Genomic DNA, 19,936 nt, shown 5'->3' with positions numbered 1-19,936 from the left:
TCTTGGACCCAGCCCTTCTCCAACAATTCTTTAACCTGAGACTCTTTCTCCTTAGTCTCCTGAGGGTTAGTCCTATAGGCTGGCCTATTAGGAAGGCTTGCTCCTGGGACTAAATCTATTTGGTGTTCTATTTCCCTTAAAGGAGGTAGCCCAGGGGGTATCTCTTTGGGAAATATATCACCAAATTCATGTAAGAGTTCTTGGACCTTTGGGGGTAAGGTCTCAAATGTAGGAATTGTGGCAGTGCTAAGGGATGTTTCCCTTGATAGGAGAAGGTAGAAAGATTTTTTAAAAAGGAGTGCTCTTTTAATATCACCTTTTGTTGCAAAATGATTTTCCTTCTTAACAATCTTCTTGGAGGAATCCTTTTCCTCTTTTTCCTTCCCCCTGGCCTTTGAAGACAAGGCCTTACTATCCTTCTTTTTCTTTTGTTTTTCTAATTTTTCTTCCTCATCCCTCTTATCTTTCATAGTTAGTTGATCTTTGGCCACCTGTGAAGGTGTTTGAGGATGCAACACAAATTTAGTGCCAAGATGGGTGAGGGTAATCTCATTAGTTAGGCCATTATAAATTATCTTCCTATCAAATTGCCACGGCCTTCCTAAAAGAATATGTCCTGCCTCCATGGGAACTATATCACAATTAACTTCATCCTTATATGTCCCAATGGAGAAAGGTACCTTCACTTGTTGGTTAACTATCATTTCCCCTTGCTCATTGAGCCATTGAAGTTTATAAGGTTTTGTGTGGGGAATGATAGTGAGGTTCAACTTGGAAACTAATCTTGTGCTACAACAATTGCAACAAGATCCACTATCCACAATGAGAGAACAAGTTTTATCTAAAATTTTGCATCTTGTATGAAAGATGTTCTCCCTTTGGGATTGAGATAGATCACAAGATTGACCTCCAAGGAGCCTTCAAACCATTAAGAGGTCACCTTCTTCATGGGGGTAGACTTCCTCACTAGACTCTTCACCCCCTTACTTCATCTTCACTTCCACTAGAGGAAGGGCAAGAAGTAGTCTCCTCTTGACTACTATAAATGTCTTGACCCCTCATGATCATGGTTTTCTTTGTGGGGCATTGAGAGGCAATGTGACCTCTCCCAAGACATTTGAAGCATTTAATGTTGCTAGTCCTTTCTTGGGAACTAGTCTTAGGGGTGTATTTCTCTATGGTCTTACCCTTATCTTCCTTGGGTTTTGAAGGTGCAGCCCCTAAAATTCCGTGGGCTTGGTCCTTCCTTGGATAAGAGTGAGAGCCATAAGATTTTGAAGAAGGCTTTCTTTTAAGTTGTTGCTCCACTCTTATACAAAGTTGGACTAGCTCATCTAGGTCCCTATATGGAAGGAGTTCAACCTTGTCCCTCACTTCCATATTAAGCCCACTAAGGAACCTAGCTATGCTTGTTCTTTCCTCCTCCCTAAGTCCAGCTCTTAAAAGGAGTAGTTCCATTTGTTGTCTATATTCTTCAACTCATACTCCCTTGTCTAAGCCTCTGGAGCTTGTCCATATGCTCCCTCTCATAGTAGGAGGGAATGTGTCTCTTCCTAAGGGCATTCTTAAGATCATTCCAATACTCTACTGGAGGATCCCCATGAATCCTCCGTTCCCTAACAAGGGAAGTCCACCAATAGAGGGCATACCCTTGAAAGCTAAGGGTAGCCAATGGAAATTTTCTCTCTTCGCTAATATGATGGCAAGCAAAGAGTTGTTCAACCTTCATTTCCCAATCTCAGTAGGCCTCAACATTATCTTTTCCATGGAAATATGGGAGGCTAATGTTAACCTCTTGAGGCCTTCTATCCTTTTCTCTTCTTTGGGAGTGATGTTTAGTATGTGAACTATGACGCCCTCTATAATAGTCGCTAAGTTCTTCACTTAAACTCTTGCAAGAGTCATGACTACTATAGGAGGCATGTTTTTCCCTTTTCATTTCTTTCATTATTTTTCTTCTTTCTTCCTCTCTTATTTTCTCTCTTTCATCTTGACTTATTTCTTCCACTCTTTTTTTACCTTTTTCTTTTCTCTCTTGTTTTTCTTTCCACAACTTCAGGGATCTCAACTCATCTAATATCTTATACAAGGGGTCCTTAGGAGTAGAACCCTCACCATTAACACTAGATGAAGAATGAAGACTCATGTTGGTTCCTAAGTTATGGTTCTTTCTTGTTGGGGGTTTAAAAAAAAAGGTAAAAGAAACTATGGTTGAAACTAGCCAAAATAAACACTAAAAGAGGTGTGAAAGATAAGGTAAAAACTAATTGGTAAAAGGCAAGCTATCTAGGCGGTTTGACAATGGAGGGTAAAGGAAATAAGCTATGAAAGTAAGCAAGAAATTAAAGTGCAAGAAATGCAAACTAGGCAGATCCTAAGAGTGTTTGGATAACCTCATTTAAGGTTCCCAACAAAGCACTCACTATCCTAAGGGAAAATTGCCTAAAATTATTACACACAAATGGAAGTAGGGTGACCTATTGGAGGCTCCCAACTTACTTCCAATTAAAGGCCTTTTTGTTACAAAATTTGAAAGCAAAACAAATTGCCAATTACAAAATTACAAAAAAAAAAGTCCTCAATTGTGGTGGCTATTATCTCTTTAGTGTTTCACTCAATTTGGAGTTTTTCTCAGTCCAATAGCTCTTAAGGTGGTTGGCCCCTTGCTTCTTTACTCAAATTCTTCAAGATATGGCACCAATACTCCTTTCCAATTCCCTATGTGGCAACTCACAAGCAAGGAAACAAAGAGACAAGCAATAACCAAAGACAAAAAAAATTGAAATGAAAGCTAAACCAATATTGTTTTAACAAGACAAATTTTCCAACGATTATTCAACAATTAAAGCGATGAAAAGCACAAAAAAAGCAAGCTAGGACTCAAAGAGAAACCTAGAATGGCTCTAGAGTAGAGTAGAAAAACTAAAAAAAAAAAGACTCAAGAAACCTCTAGTTTTGGCACTTGTTTTCACAATAATTTTCAATTGAAATTTCAGAACTAGGATTGGTATAAAATAGGCACCAATTATAGAGCAAATTTTGAGCCAAAACAACAAGCACGCTTTCCTTTCACCTTTTTTTTTTCCTGGACACTGATTTTTCTGCCAACTTGTGCGATTTTTCTTATTTTTTCCTTTAATCCAAATCACTTGGTTCTTTTTTTCTAATTTTTGTCCAGATGTCTAGAAAATTCGGTAAAACTTTCAGCTCCAAAAACGTAGTGACCAATTCCCAGTAATTTATACAAGTTCGTATGTTCAAGCTGCCAGCACCAGCGATTTCAACCTAGAAATCAAGAGTAGTGTTTATGTTGCTTAAGGCTTGGATAGTTACAATTTGTGTTTGCTTATGCTCAATTATCTTGAATAACACAATTCAAGAGAGCTTAAGACTTATTTTGATTCACAAATCCAGCCACAACTCAGCACCACAACTCAACTTCATCATAGGCATCATGTAGGAAACTTAGAAAACAAAAAAAAAGTTCAAGAACAAGACTACTTCTAGGAATTGATTTAGAACATGTTATGAACTAAATAACATGCATGAATTAGACTCAAAATTCAAAAGATAGACTAAGAATGACAAGAATACATGAACAAATGTATCTATAATTCAATCAACAAAATAAAAATTCAACACAAACTTAGAACATAATGTGACAATTACTATGACTAAACATGACTCTAAGACAACATGGATTAAGTGATTTACACTTAGATTTTTGTGTTTTTTTTTCTAATCAATATTTTGGAAGAAAATTTAGATCTAAAGGTTCAGCACAAGAATATTATGAATGAAAAATGATAGAACCTAAAATCAACACAAAAAACATGATTCAAGAGTAGATCTACAAAATTTGAACCATAGAAATGCAAGAACAAGTATAGATCTAAGATTTAATCGGTTTATTTTTTTAATCTACTCTAAACAGCACTAAACCAAAATACAATGGAGGATATACAAGGAGAATAAGATGAAGAACAAGGAATTAAAGAGAATTCACCGAATAAAAAGATAGAGGAAGCAAAAGAACATCACCTAGATGAAGATGCTCTTGATACCACATGATGTAAGCTCCATTGGAGCTTGTAGGCCTAGGATCTTCTTCATCAATGGATTCCTTTGCTTCTTGGAAGATGAATGGCAGCGGAATGGAGAAGGAAGAGAGAGAGGAGATGCCACTTCAAGGAGAAGATGAGTCTAGAAGAAGCTCACCACCATAGGAGGCCATGGATAAGAGCTTGGAGGAAGAAGGAGATGAATGAAGGGAGAGGGAGAGAAGAGCAGGAAATTTTGTGCTCTAAAAGAGCTCTAAAATTTGAAGTTAATATTCAAATGATCAAAGTTTAAAAAAAAATGCACACACATGACCTCTATTTATAGCCTAAGTGTCACACAAAATTGGAGGGAAATTTGAATTTCAATTCAAATTTCACTTGAATTTGAAATTGAATTTGTGGAGCCAAACTTTGGAGCCAAAATTTCATTAATTATGATTAGTGAATTTTAGTTATGGTTCAGCCCACTAATCCAAGATCAATTCCAAGATTCTCCACTAAGTGTGCTTAGGTGTCATGAGGCATGTAAAGCATGAAGGAGATGCACAAAGTGTGACTATATGATGTGGCAATAGGGTGTAGTAAGAAAATGCTCACCTCACCCTCTAAAATTTAATTGGATTGGGCTTCTACCAATTCAATTAAATTTATTTCCAACCACACACATCAAATATTCACTTAGTGCATGTGAAATTACAAAACTACCCCTAATACAAAAACTAGTCTTGGTGCCCTAAAATACAAGGGCTGAAAAATCCTATATTTCTAGGGTACCCTACCTACAATATGGAGCCCTAAATACAAGGATCAAATATAATGACATTGTAGTCTAATATGTACAAAGAGAATTGGACCCAAACTTGGCCCATGGGCTCAGAAATCTACCCTGAGGTTCATGAGAACCTTAGGGCCTTCTTCAGCAGCTCTAGCCCAATCCTCTTGGAGCCTCTTGCTCATGGCTCTATTGACTGGTCCCTTCCTAGGGAGGATTGCATCAACCTTATCCAACCAAACCCCCTAAACCCTATCATCTATGGTGTGAAAGTTGATACACAAACCCAATAATCAACCATATTAATGTTCGTAACCCAAACAGAAAAATAAGAACAAAAAAGAAATAAAACCAAATTCTAGAGAGAGAGAGAAGGACCTTGCGTGGTGGCGCGGAGGCGTGTGACATAGAGGGATTGATGAAGGGACGCGTTCCATGAGGAGAAGAAAAGTTGAGTCGTGGCCGTGAGGACTGAGGAGAAGAAATTGTGCCTTGTGCATGCGTTTAGGAATTTAGGCTAGTGGTTTTAGGCCAACCTGCAAACCCTACGGTCCAAACCTGCATGCGGGCCCAAAATCCGACATAACCATGGACTCTTAAAAAGTTTTGGTTCGTGGCCCACGTGGACCGCGAGCCGGTCCATGGATTTGTGCCTTTTTACCCACCTTTAGTGTGAATCAATGGAGCTTCGTAAACTTTATATAGGCAAGGAAAGGGACCCCATCTTAAAACCCAAAATGTAACTGTTGCTTTATTATTCAGCTCCTCCATCAAAAGCCGATAATACAAAATAAAAACCTTGTAACAACTACTTCAATTCTATTTATGAGCTACATAATGGTCATATGCTAACATTCTCCCACTTAACTCATATACTACTAATATAATCTTATTTTAACAAACAAATATGGTCATAACTTGACAACTTAAACATGATATTTCACTAAAAATTAATTACACATGAATCATGACAGTTATATTATAGATTAAACATTTCCTTCCATGAATTACAACATGTAACCTTTTCTTAGTGAAATATAGGGTCCTAATTTTATTGATTCAATCTGAATGCCTTCATGACTAACTTAATGTGCATAATGTCATAAAAGAAAAGACAAATATTATTATTAATTAGTAAGACCCATATGAATTACATGATTCTGAAATACTTTAGCTGGCAATCCTTTTGTTAATGGATCAACAATCATGGATTCTGTGTCTATGTCCTCTATAGAGATTAATTCTCTCTTGATATCTTCTCTAATAATAGAAACTTAATGTCTATATGCTTACTTCGACTTCCATTCTTATTATTCTTTGAGAAGAATACTGCAACCAAATTATCGCAAAATATTTTCAATGGTCTTTCAATAGAGTTTACAACTTCAAGAGCAGAAAAAAAATTCTTCAACCATTTAGCCTGTGATGTAGCTTTGTAGCAACCAATAAATTCTTCTTCAATAGTGGATGATGTAACAATTGTTTGCTTTTTGCTACTCCAAGAGATCGCATCATCAGCTAAAAGTAAGATATAGCCTAAAGTGGACTTTCTAGAGTCCATGCATCCAACAAAATCTGAATATGTGTATCCTTTTATTTCCAAATCATTAGAATTCTTGTATGTCAACTTATAATCCTTGGTTCCTTAAAGGTATCTCATGACCCGCTTTGCTGCCTTCCAATGTTCCATGCCTAGATCCTTTTGATATCTTCCCAACATTCCTACTGTGAAGGCAATATCATGCCTAGTGCTGACTTGAGCATACATGAGACTTCTTACTACCGAAGCATAAGGAATTATTTTCATCTCTTCTTGTTCCAATGTTGTTTGGTGACATTGATTGAGACTAAATTTTTCCTCTTTAACTATAGGTGCGGTAATTGATGAACAATTCTGCATATTAAATCTTTTCAAAAAAAATTCTATGTAGGCCTTTTGAGATAATCCTAATGTCCTTAGAGATCTATCTCTATGAATTTCTATGCCAATGACATAGGAACTTCACTCATATCCTGCATATCAAAGTTTTGTGAGAGGAAAAATTTAGTGTCGTGCAAAAGACCTAAGTCACTGCTTGCAAGTAAAATGTCATCTACATATAGAACTAAGGAAAAAAAACTTACTCCCACTGACTTTAAGGTATATGCATTGGTCTACAACAATTTCAACAAATTCGTATTTGGAGACCATATTATGAAACTGTATATACCATTGGTGGGATGCTTTTTTTAGTCCATATATAGATCTTCTAAGCTTGCAAACTAAGTGACTACTTTTCTCGCTTTCAAATCCCATAGATTGAGCCATGTACACTTCTTCTTCAAGATCCCCATTTAAGAATGTTGTTTCACATCCATTTAATGTAGTTCTAGATCAAAATGAGCAATTAATGGCCATGATTATCCTAAATGAATCTTTCTTAGAGACAAGAGAGAAGGTTTCATGATAATTAATACCCTCTTTTTGAGTAAAGCCTTTGACTACAAGTCTAGCTTCATATCTTTCAACATTACCTTTTGAGTCTCTCTTGGTTTTAAAAACCCATTTATAACCTACTATAGAGACTCTTTTTTGGTAATTCTACTAGGTCACAAACTTGATTTTTAGCCATAGATTCCATTTCTTCTTTCATGGCTTCATACCATAATTTAGAGTCATCTCTACTCATGGCTTATAAAAACATAATTGGAACATCCTTAAGTCAGACATCAAAGTTAAATTCTTGAAGGTACACAATATAGTCACTAGAAATTGATGTCTTTCTATTTCTTGTAGATCTACTTATTTGTAAATCATGCGAGCTTTGATGATGTCGAGAAGAAATCATATGTTTGTCATCATCAAAAAGGGGGAGAATGTGAATGCATGTATACATGATTTTGATGATGTCAAAAGAAGAATCAAACAAGGCTCATTTGCTTCAAGATTAATACAAGATTGTTTCAACAAACAAAGCCTTGATTCAAGATTTCTTCAAGATCAAGCCTTGCCTCAAAACGAAAGGTTTCAAGTCATCCAAGGCACATGTAATCGATTATCAATGGTTTGAAAGTGTGTAATCGATTACACATCATATGTAATCGATTACCAGAGACTCTGAATGTTGAGAATTTAAATTATAAATGAAGAGTCACAACTGTTCAAGAAAATTAACTATGTAATCGATTACACTAGTGCTGTAATCGATTACCAGAGAGGATTTTCAAGGAATATCGCCAACAATCACATCTTATCATTTGGATTTTGAATGGCCATCAAAGGCCTATATATGTGTGTGACTTGGGACGAAATTGGTAGAGAGTTTTTCTGAACAGAAATGTCTTATCCTCTCAAAGAGATTCCTTGGTCAAACACTTGCATATTCAATAAGGAATCTTGATTGATCTTCAATTGTAATATCTTTCTCTTTCAAGAGAGATTTCTTCTTCTCTTCTTCTTATTTCTGAAAAGAGATTAAGAGACCGAGGGTCTCTTATTGTAAAGGATTCCTGAACACAAGGGAAGGGTTGTTCCTGTGTGGAAAATCCAAATGGGTTGCTTGAGTACTGGGCGTAGGCATGGACTTTGCCGAAGCAGTATAAAACTATGTTTGCATTCTCTCTTCCCTTATCTCATTTATTTTGTTGCAATCAATTTTGTTTTTGCATATTCAAAGAACATTATTAAATTGATTGTTGCTTCTTCTGCATTCTAAGTCTATCCCTCTTAAGTTATTGAGGTCGCTGGTCAAACGTTATTCCTATTGGATCTTTATTAATAGGTTCTATGTTAATGGGTTCCTCTTGTGGCATATCCTCAACATGTGGTTCTTGATGAGTTGGTTGATGTTCAATAATATCATGTTGATTATTTTGAATATCAGTCAACTCTATTTCTTTCATAGGTGATTATGTTATTTCTTCAAATTCAACATGCTAAATATTTCCATTCCCACTAACTTCATGATCTTTAAGAACTTTTCATTTCTAGATTCAACTATTTTTGGAGTAAGAGAAGGACAATAAAACCTATAGTCTTTGGAATTATTTGGATATCCAATAAAATATCTACTGGTGGTTCTTGAGTCTAATTTCGCAATGTTTGGATTATAAATCTTAACTTCAACTGGACAACCCCATATGTGTAAATTCCTTAAACTAGGCTTCCATCTATACCAAATTTTAAATGGTGTTTTTGGAATGTCCTTTGATGGTAATCCTAATCAATATATACATAGTTGTTTTCAAAGCTTCACTCCATAAGGACATAGGTAATACCCTTGTGCTATTAATCATGCTTCTAACCATTTCCATAATCGTGTTGTTTCTTCTTTCTGCAACATCATTTTGTTGTGGTGTACACGCCTAGTATATTGGAAAACAATACCCTCCTGTTGAAGAAACTTTGCAAATGGACCGGCTTGTTGCCCCTTTTCTGTGCACCTACCATAATATTTCCCAACTCTATTAGATCTTATGATCTTTATTTTCTTTTCTTTTGTTTCTCTACTTTAGCTTTGAAAACTTTAAAAGCATCAAGTGCTTCAGATTGTTCGTATAGAAGATAGAGATACATAAATCTTGAGTGGTCATCAATAAATGAAATCAAATATTTCTGACCATTGAAACAAGGTGTGGGAAATGGTCCACAAATATCTATATAAATAATTTCAAGAAGCTCGTTACTTATTTTGGCACCTTTACTAGGCTTTTTAGTATGCTTTCCCTTTATGCATTCTATACAAGTACTAAAATCAGCAATCGATATTCCTAAGAATTTCTTCCTTTACTAATCTCTTAATTCTTTGAAGAGAAATGTGCCCTAGATGCTCATGCCAAAGCATAGATGAATTTTCATCCACTATACTTCGCTTAGTTCTAATGTTGGTATGTAAGACTATGAGACTTGTTTCGAAAACATGATCTAATGAAAGCTTAAATAAATTTTCAGCTAAAAAACCATAACCAACAACTTTATTATCTTTAATCAAATCAAAATAAACATCGTGAAAATGAAAAGACAAACCAGAACGCATAAGCCAAGATAAAGAAACCAAGTTTCTAGAAGAAGATGGAACATAAAAAGTGTTTTCCAATAACAAACCGAAACCAGAATTCAAAACAAGTTTAAAAGTTGCAACAGCCTCAACTTGTGAACACATCTGATTTCCCACATAGATGCTTTGTTTACTTCCCACTAGATTCCGCAGGTTTAGAAAGCCCTACACATTATTAGCAATGTGAATTGTAATCCTGAATCAATCAACCAAGTATTGTTAGGAGCTTTGTCGCAACCTACCCTTCGGTGGGAGGGCGACGCGTGACTCGCGGGATGCGTGTTCCACGAAAGGAATACGCGCGGAGTCGCCACCAACGTTTATTTGAGGAAAACGTCGGAAAAACCGGAAAAGACGCGATCTACGAACTTTTAAGTGAAAGGTTCGGGAGTTGTATTTACGCACGGGGAAGGTATTAGCACCCCACACGTCCGTCACAAGGGACAGCAGCCTTTAATCGAATGTGCAAACATGACTTTGATTTTTACGTTCCCTTTTATGTCCTTATATCCTTTATACCCTTTTTATATTTTTTCTCTTTTTGTGGTCGACAAGGGTGTTTCCCTTTGCTCCTACGTATTCCTCAATTTGGGATGAGAAAATCAGACCTACGTAGTTCTTTTTTATCAAGTGATTCTTTTTTACTTTAAGAGGTGATCATTTTAAGGCGTTGGACCTTAAAAATGATCCATTTTACTTAGTGAGGAAGTGAAATGACAAACTTCAAAAGCCTATTTTTTATGGACGAGCTTGACTAGGCGAATTGATTTTAGCCTTTAGTTTCACTTTAGTTATTAATCAATTCGATTAAGAATGAGAAATCCCAAAGAGAAAACGTCCACTTGATTTTCCGCTTTATTTTACTAAAAGATGTCTTTTTGATTATTATATTATTTTTTACCTCTTTTTGATTTCCAACGTGGTTACGGCACGACCGAACGGTCGGAATTTATTTTAACCGAAGTTAATGGATAATACAATTCAAACGTTCGGTGGAAATTTATTTTATTTTTAAGTTAAGCGAGAAATGACTTAAGTAAAATGGCTTAAGCACGTCAACAGGGGGTATAAAAAGTAAACAAAACAAGAATAAAAATGCACGAAACACAATGTGGACCACTACGGGCACATAGAATGAATCGAAAAGCTTGGTTCGAGGTACTTACCCGTTGAAGATCGAAGAACGATGAAGAACGAATGAAGAACGTCGAAGAACGGTTGAAACCTTTGCGAAATTCTTCACGGAAAACGTTACGGAAACGTTTCGGAAGCGCCTCGGCTTAGATTTTCTTCACGGAAACGATTTTTCCAAGCAAATTCGAAAGAGAGAGAAGTGTCAAAGGGGCTGAACCCCTTCCTTCTTGCCTTCCTCCCCTATTTATAGCAAAATAGGGGAGGTGGTTGCCGCCCAGCTCGCCCAGGCGAGCTCAGCTCGCCCAGGCGAGCAGGGTTGCTTCCTCCAGAAGCAACCGCCTTCTGGAGGAATATTCCGGAGGGCCCAAGTGGGCCTGGGTTCTATTTGCACCCCCATTTTTACTAAGTACACCCCCCCCTCTGCTGTTTTTTGGTGATTCTTTTTTCGTAAAGTTACGGAAACTTACGAATTTCGTAACGATACTTGTTTTCTTTCCGTAATGTTACGGAACCTTGCGGATTACATAATCATCCCCTTTTTGACTTACGGAATGTTACGGAACCTCACTTAATTATGCAACGATGCTTCCATTTGATTTCCGGTGTGTCACGGAAACTTACGGATTGTGCATCAATATATTTTTTTTGGTTTTTTTCGGCATGTCCTGGAATTTCACAAATTGCCTAATGATGGGTGCCAAGCACCTCACGAGGACCAAAGAATGGTCGCACGTCATCGAGCAAAGGTCCCCGGACGAAATTAGGGTATGACAGTTGCCCCTCTTTACTTGTCTTTTATTGGAGATAAAAGGAAAGTAAAGATAAGACACTAATTTCGTTCCTCTCGATTTGACGAGAGTCGCAGGTGACCATAAAATCTCCACATGCAAATGACTTGTTGTTCCCAAAATTTCACAAATTGCCTAATGATGGGTGCCAAGCACCTCACAAGGACCAAAGAATGGTCGCTTGTCATCAAGCAAAGGTCCCCGAAAAATCAGTGTATGACACTAATTTCGTTCCTCTCGGTTGACGAGAGTCGCGGGTGACCATGACTTGTCGCTCCTAGAATTTCACAAATTGCCTAATGATGGATGCCAAGCACCTCACAAGGACCAAAGAATGGTCGCATGTCATCAAGCAAAGGTCCCCGAAAATCAGTGTATGACACTAATTTCGCTCCTCTCGGTTGACGAGAGTCGCGGGCGACCATGAAATTTCCGCATGTAAATGACTTGTTGTTCCCGGAGGAACAAAAGGTGCAGAAGACTATGTCAGCCTCTACATGCTATCAAGCGTTCTGTCTTACAGATAGCAAAAGAATGTTTATACGGATAACCACTCGGGTATTTCCGCGTATCATCGGGCCCGCCGCCTCTGGATGATACAAGGGTGCAGAATGACCAAACTTGGTCTCTGCTTGTCATCGGGCCCGCCGCCTCTGGATGATACAAGGGTGCAGAATGACCAAACTTGGTCTCTGCTTGTCATCGGGCCCGCCGCCTCTGGATGACAAAAGGGTGCGAATAACCGTAAGGTATCTCCGCGTATCATCGGGCCCGCCGCCTCTGGATGATACAAGGGTGCAGAATGACCAAACTTGGTCTCTGCTTGTCATCGGGCCCGCTGCCTCTGGATGACAAAAGGGTGCGAATAACCGTAAGGTATCTCCGCGTATCATCGGGCCCGCCGCCTCTGGATGATACAAGAGTGCAGAATGACCAAACTTGGTCTCTGCTTGTCATCGGGCCCGCCGCCTCTGGATGACAAAAGGGTGCGAATAACCGTAAGGTATCTCCGCGTATCATCGGGCCCGCCGCCTCTGGATGATACAAGGGTGCAGAATGACCAAACTTGGTCTCTGCTTGTCATCGGGCCCGCCGCCTCTGGATGACAAAAGGGTGCGAATAACCGTAAGGTATCTCCGCGTATCATCGGGCCCGCCGCCTCTGGATGATACAAGAGTGCAGAATGACCAAACTTGGTCTCTGCTTGTCATCGGGCCCGCCGCCTCTGGATGACAAAAGGGTGCGAATAACCGTAAGGTATCTCCGCGTATCATCGGGCCCGCCGCCTCTGGATGATACAAGGGTGCAGAATGACCAAACTTGGTCTCTGCTTGTCATCGGGCCCGCCGCCTCTGGATGACAAAAGGGTGCGAATAACCGTAAGGTATCTCCGCGTATCATCGGGCCCACCGCCTCTGGATGATACAAGGGTGCAGAATGACCAAACTTGGTCTCTGCTTGTCATCGGGCCCGCCGCCTCTGGATGACCAAAGGGTGCGAATAACCGTAAGGTATCTCCGCGTATCATCGGGCCCGCCGCCTCTGGATGATACAAGGGTGCACGTCACATGACCTCAGGGTCAGTATGACAAAGATTATGGGGCGGCCGACAAAAGCAAGGCTCTTGCTCCTACGTATCCTCCAATGAGGAACTCAGACCTACGTAGTTCTGGATAACTTGTGAGACTTGAAAAGTCTCCATCGGAAAATGCTGACATCTCCGGAAAGGGCGCAGATGACCACATTGGCCTCTGCTCGTCAATCACACTTGGGGTCACTGAAAGACGAGGTGCGGATAACCGTAAGGTGTCTCCGCGGGCTACCAGCTCTTGGGTCATGGCAACAAAAGGCGGTGTGGTCGACAAAAGCGAGGCTCTTGCTCCTACGTATCCTCCAATGAGGAACTCAGACCTACGTAGTTCTGGATAACTTGTGAGAGTTGAAAAAGTCTCGTTGTTTTCTCCACTAAAATGCAAACATGCTTTAGCAAAGAGACAAATATTCCAACTGATTTAGAGCAGCATATGCTTTTTTGAGTGAAAAACAATGCATCTACCGGGGAAGGAGAGTCTGCTGATGAAATCTCCCATAACCATAAATGAGATTTTGGATGTTAGCATTTCGTTTCTAAATGACCATTTAGAGGAAACACTGGGTTCGACAAAAATAGAAGAAATCTACTCAAAGTGTATCAATCTCGCACAGGTAAGTGTTTCATCCTAATTCTGAACCATAGATATGTCATGACTTGACTTTGCAAATTATTTCCTATCAAATCAAAAATTACATGCGTGATCATGGATCAATAGGGCTTCCCTTGGGAATGGGTTCTTTTGGTGGTTTTTTTTTTCGACTTTTGTGTGTTTTTGGCTTTTGATTTTTCTGGCTTTTTCTTTTTCTGTTTTTTTTTGTTTAGTGCGGGGCGAGAAAAAAAGGGTCGCTAGCGCACGGGATTTTGGTTGGTAATCAAAGGGAGAAGACCATTTTAGGTCGTGGATTCCTTTCCTTCTTTTTGTTCATTTGGTGACAATTCTGTACTGTTCAGATATTGTCTGGTCCAAAGACCTCTCTGCTCATTTCTTCTGGTTTCTTTGACCAGGAGCTTCCTTCTTTTTTACTTTCTCCCATTCTTTGGTTGGGAATTTTCTTTCTTTTCTTTTTTCTTTCTCCCACTCTTTGATTGGGAATTTCCTTTCTTTTTCTTTTTGCTTTCTCCCACTCTTTGATTGGGAATTTCCTTTCTTTTCTTTTTGCTTTCACTTTGATTGGAAATTTTCCTTCTTTCCTTTTTTGCTTCCGAGGGTAAGGATTATAGTGAGTCATGATTTTGGCTCAAGGTTTGTAGAATGGCTAGACATGATACATGTCGGGGTTTGGTTTGGCTCAAGGATAAAAGGGGTGCTCCACATTATTTCCATGACACAAATGCAAAAATGATGATTTGGAAATTTTATGCAAAACTGGCCACGCATGCACCTATGTGGACACTCAAGTGTCAAATTTTTATGGTCATGTGATGCTAGGGCTCAGGATTCATTTCCTCTATTTTAAATCAACCCAATGTTTCCAAAATATGTTCTTTTATCAATTTGTGCATTCATCCGAGTCCATTTCGGGCGTCCGGGGAAATTTCACAGCATTCACCCTTCAGGTGTAGACCCATTTTTTCAAAAACTAGTTATGATCAGTGAATTTTTTTTTTTTTTTTTTTTTCAAAGAAAAGTTGGAAATCATCTCTTTTCAAAAGCATGTCGGTTTTTAGCTAGACAACTTATTTTTCTTTTTTCTCCTTCTTTTTTTTTATCATTTGTTTATTTCTTTTTCTTGTTTGTTTTTTTTTTCTTTTTTCTTTTTTTTTTTTTTTTTTCATGAGGTATTTTGCTACCTAAACATGTGCATATTTTTGTGAGGTATTTTTGCTATATACATGCATATCCAAGGTATCTTGCCACCTAAACATACATATATATGTTTTGTGAGGTATTTTTTTGCTACATACACGCACATCTAAGGTATCTTTCTACCTAAAGATACATATATATATTTTGTGAAGTATTTTTTTGTTTACATACATGCATATCTAAGGTATCTTTCTACCTAAACATACATATATATATTTTGTGAAGTATTTTTTGTTTACATACATGCATATCTAAGGTATCTTTCTACCTAAACATACATATATATATTTTGTGAAGTGTTTTTTGTTTACATACATGCATATCTAAGGTATTTTTCTACCTAAACATACATATATATATATTTTGTGAAGTGTTTTTTTGTTTACATACATGCATATCTAAGGTATTTTCACTACCTAAACATACATATATATGTTTTGTAAGGTATGACTACCTTCCGAGCTTGCGCTTGTTTTATTTAAATCCCCAGGATCATGAGCAACTAGGTGCGTCCTACTATAAAAAGTGATCAAATAACAAGCATAGATTCAAAAGGTACTAGGTTGCCTCCTAGTAGCGCTTCTTTAACGTCTTTAGCTGGACGCATGATGGCTTGTAGGTCACGGACCTAGTACTTTGCTTACCTTTGGCTTTGGACTTGGTCGCCTGCTGGTCGGCCATGTGTCGTAGGCAACGCTCTAACCTTTTTGCGGATGAGCTGAGGTGAACTCTAGAGGTGGTGGCGATGTATCTATTGCCCGCTACCGGCCATCCCAATGCTGCTGTGGTGTTTCGCCCTGCGCCTGCCTGGGGGCGCAGTACTTCTTGATGAAAGCTCGATTAGTAGGGGGCATGATGCCCTTGCTGGAGGTGACAGGTACTCCGTAGAACTGACAGAGACCCGTAATTAGAGCTTGACAACTCCAAGACCCTGTTGGACTTCTTCGGGTCCACTGGGTGTCTTGCAGGCGCGATCCCTGCAAACAATAGATGAAATCAGAAATCAGTTGAGCGATGTGCATACTTACCTATGATGACGTGACCTTGCCGGGGGGGTACGGGCACCCTGTAGGACTGATAGAGGCCCGTAACCAGAGCTGAAAACCCAGGGCCCCGTTTGACTTTTTCGGGTCCACTGGGTGTCTTTGTGGGTGCGATCCCTGCAAACAATAGATGGTATCAGAAATCAGTTGAACCATATGCATAATTACCCACGTCGGGACGACATAGACCAACTGATACTTTTGCAGGGGGAGATTGGCATTGCGGTCGCTGGGCAGAATGTTGCTAAGTAGCAATGTCATCTATATCTGTGTAAGAGTGGTCATGTTGGTGCGCATGATCCGCACTCGTCTCTTTGCAGCGGCACGGGTGAAATCTTGCCCCGGTATGCATAGTAGCTGTGTGATAGCCTCCCTTTCTGGTTGTGCTTGCACAGTTGGCCCTCCTCCAATATTAGGGGGTGGCCCAGGAACCGTTAAAAGGAAACTACTGGTCCCTTAACCGGGAGTGCAAGTCTTGGTTAAGCATTTAAGGATAGAGGACCTTAAATTCTCTTAAGGTGCGATGTGGAGCACACTGAAAATGAGGACACGTAGCCCTCTAAAGGTGAGGGCGTGCAACCCTCTCAAGGCGAGGATGTATAGTCCTCTGGAGGTGAGGGCGTGTAGTCCTCTCAAGGTGAGGGCGTGCAGCCCTCTGTTGGCGAGGACGTGTAGTCCTCTAAAGGTGAAGGCGTGTCGCCCTCTGTTGGCGAGGACGTGTAGTCCTCTAAAGGTGAGGGCGTGTAGCCCTACGAAGGTGAGGACATGCAGTCCTCTGATGGCGAGGGTGTGTAGCCCTCTAAAGGTGAGGACGTGTGGTCCTCTAAAGGTGAGGGAGTGTAGCCCTACAAAGGTGAGGACATGTAGTCCTCTGAAGGTGAGGGTAACTAGTACCCAAGGCAAGGGCGAGTAGCCCTCTCAAGGCGAGGACGTGTAGTCCTCTGGAGGTGAGGGCGTGCAGCCCTCTGATGGTGAGGGCGTGTAGCCCTCTGAAGGTGAGGGTAACTAGTACCCAAGGTGAGGACGTGTAGCCCTCTCAAGGCGAGGACGTGTAGTCCTCTCAACGGTGAGGGTAACTAGTACCCAAGGTGAGGGCGTGTAGCCCTCTCAAGGCGAGGACATGTAGTCCTCTAGAGGTGAGGGCGTGCAGCCCTCTGATGGTGAGGACGTGTAGTCCTCTCAAGGCGAGGACGTGTAGTCCTCTCAACGGTGAGGGTAACTAGTACCCAAGGTGAGGGCGTGTAGCCCTCTCAAGGCGAGGACATGTAGTCCTCTAGAGGTGAGGGCGTGCAGCCCTCTGATGGTGAGGACGTGTGGTCCTCTCAAGGCGAGGACGTGTAGTCCTCTCAACGGTGAGGGTAACTAGTACCCAAGATGAGGGCGTGTAGCCCTCTCAAGGCGAGGACGTGTAGTCCTCTGATGGTGAGGGCGTGCAGCCCTCTGAAGGCGAGGACATGTAGTCCTCTAGAGGTGAGGGCGTGCAGCCCTCTGATGGTGAGGACGTGTAGTCCTCTCAAGGCGAGGACGTGTAGTCCTCTCAACGGTGAGGGTAACTAGTACCCAAGGTGAGGGCGTGTAGCCCTCTCAAGGCGAGGACGTGTAGTCCTCTGATGGTGAGGACACGTAGCCCTCTCAAGGTGATAGGTACAAGTACCCAAGGGTCCACCCTTATGTGAAAGCAAGAGATCGACTCATCGAGAGGGCCGGTCATCCCAAATCCACAAGATTTGGACATCAGATTTAGGAAATCTATGCAGTTAACATAATTTTTGGGGATGCAGATGCATGCAACCTTTGTCGTGAAATTTTGGTAAATGCAGACTTCATATGAAACAATGCAATGTAATGACATTCTTTCCCTATTTTGTGATTTTGATTTTGATTTAATTTTTTTGGAAAACACAGATTGACTGTCCTTTTGAAAGAGGTGATAATTCATGCAACCTCATCCTATCCTTTTTTGCAAACCTCTCCGGGAACTCCCTCAGAGTGTGTGTTCTGTTTGATTTAGTCACTTGACCATTTTGGAGTGACGGCAATGGAGTCGTTTGATGTTTGATCAATCCATTGAAATCCTAGGGTTTGTCCCCCCTTTTCTTTTTCTTGTTTAAAAACATCGACAAGTGAGAACTTTTGATCTGCCCCTATGTTCACTTGAGGCTCATGCACGATGCCCCTCATTGCCCCAGTGTAAGGCTTTGAGGTACCAATCGTTGTCTTTCGTCATGACCTTGTAGGAGGGAACCTATTGGGTGAGAACTTCTAATCTGCCCCTAGGTTCACTTGAGGTTTATGCATGGTGCCTTTCATTGCCCCAGTGTAGGGCTATGAGGTAACCATCATTGTCTTGTTTTCATAGCCTCGTAGTGAGGAAGAATGAAAGAAGCAGTTGATTCTTGCAAAAAGAATTTTTCCAAGGACGAGAAATAGTTGAAGGATCTTTCAGTTGATGGATTAAGTCAAATGACTCCTATGTAGAAGCAAGATGTTTTGATGTCTTGATGATGCTAAAGGATCAAATGCTTCTAAGTTTTATCCAAGAAAATCAAGATATATGATCAAGTTTGATCTCTTTAGAATCTTTAGGAAGAAGTTTTCAAATTGAAACAAACAAAAGGTTTGACCAAAGAATTCTATCATTTCAAATTGAGATTTGCTCTCTGGTAATCGATTACCAGTAGTTGAAAATGTTTTAATTCAAATTTTTAAAACCTGTAATCGATTACATAAGTCTTGTAATTGATTACCAGAGGGGATTTTCAGAAAATAATTTCCAAGAGACATATCTATTCAAATGTTTTATGAACGGTCATTCAAATGTTTTAAAGAGAGTTTGCATTGCCCAAACAGTTTTATCCTCTCGAAAGATCAAGAGTTTTTCTGAACTGAAATGTCTTATCCTCTCAAAAAGATTCCTTGGTCAACCACTTGCATATTCAATAATGAATTTTGATTGGTCTTCATTGTACAATCTATCCCTTTTAAGAGAGATTTCTTCTTCTTATTTCTGAAAAGGGATTTAAGAGACCGTGGGTCTCTTGTAGTAGAGGATTCTTGAACACAAGGGAAGGGTTGTCCCTATATGCATTGTTAATCCGAAAAGAGAGAGTTAAAGTTTAATTGGGGAATAATATTCATATCTTAATTCAATCCCCTCTTCTCCTCAAGGTAACTGAGGCCATTTGTCCAACATCCTATTCTTGATAACTCACTTCTCTCTAAAAAGACAAAATGAGGTCACATGAACGTCTATATTTTTACTTGAAAACACAGTCAATCAAATGCCTTTTTATTTTTTATTTTGAAACTTATTTGTTTTGAACTTTGCTCGTTGTTTTACGGCACCCCCACCAACGTGCAAGATGAGTAATCTCTGATTGAACGATCTTGGAAGTCAACACTCAGGAGCGCAGGTTGCTTGAGCAAACAGACCAATGGCTTACACTCACATTCCGGTGGAAGTTGAATAAGCAAAGATGTGTTCGTAAGAGGATGTCCATTTTATCTATATCATTTAACATTGTAACTGTGGTTTATGGCATAAACTTGAAAATCCTGATGAGTCATAACAACAGCTTCCAGAATTGCCCCATGTATGGTGTTGCTTGTTAATGTTAGGATTCAACAAGCGATTCTCCTCAAATTTCAGTCAACCCGCATCAATTAGACCTTGCACCTTACGCTTCAGAGCCCTACCATGC

The sequence above is a fragment of the Glycine soja genome, chromosome 19, assembly GCF_004193775.1.
Source record: "Glycine soja cultivar W05 chromosome 19, ASM419377v2, whole genome shotgun sequence".
NCBI lineage: Eukaryota > Viridiplantae > Streptophyta > Magnoliopsida > Fabales > Fabaceae > Glycine > Glycine soja.
This window is presented reverse-complemented; position numbering follows the sequence as displayed.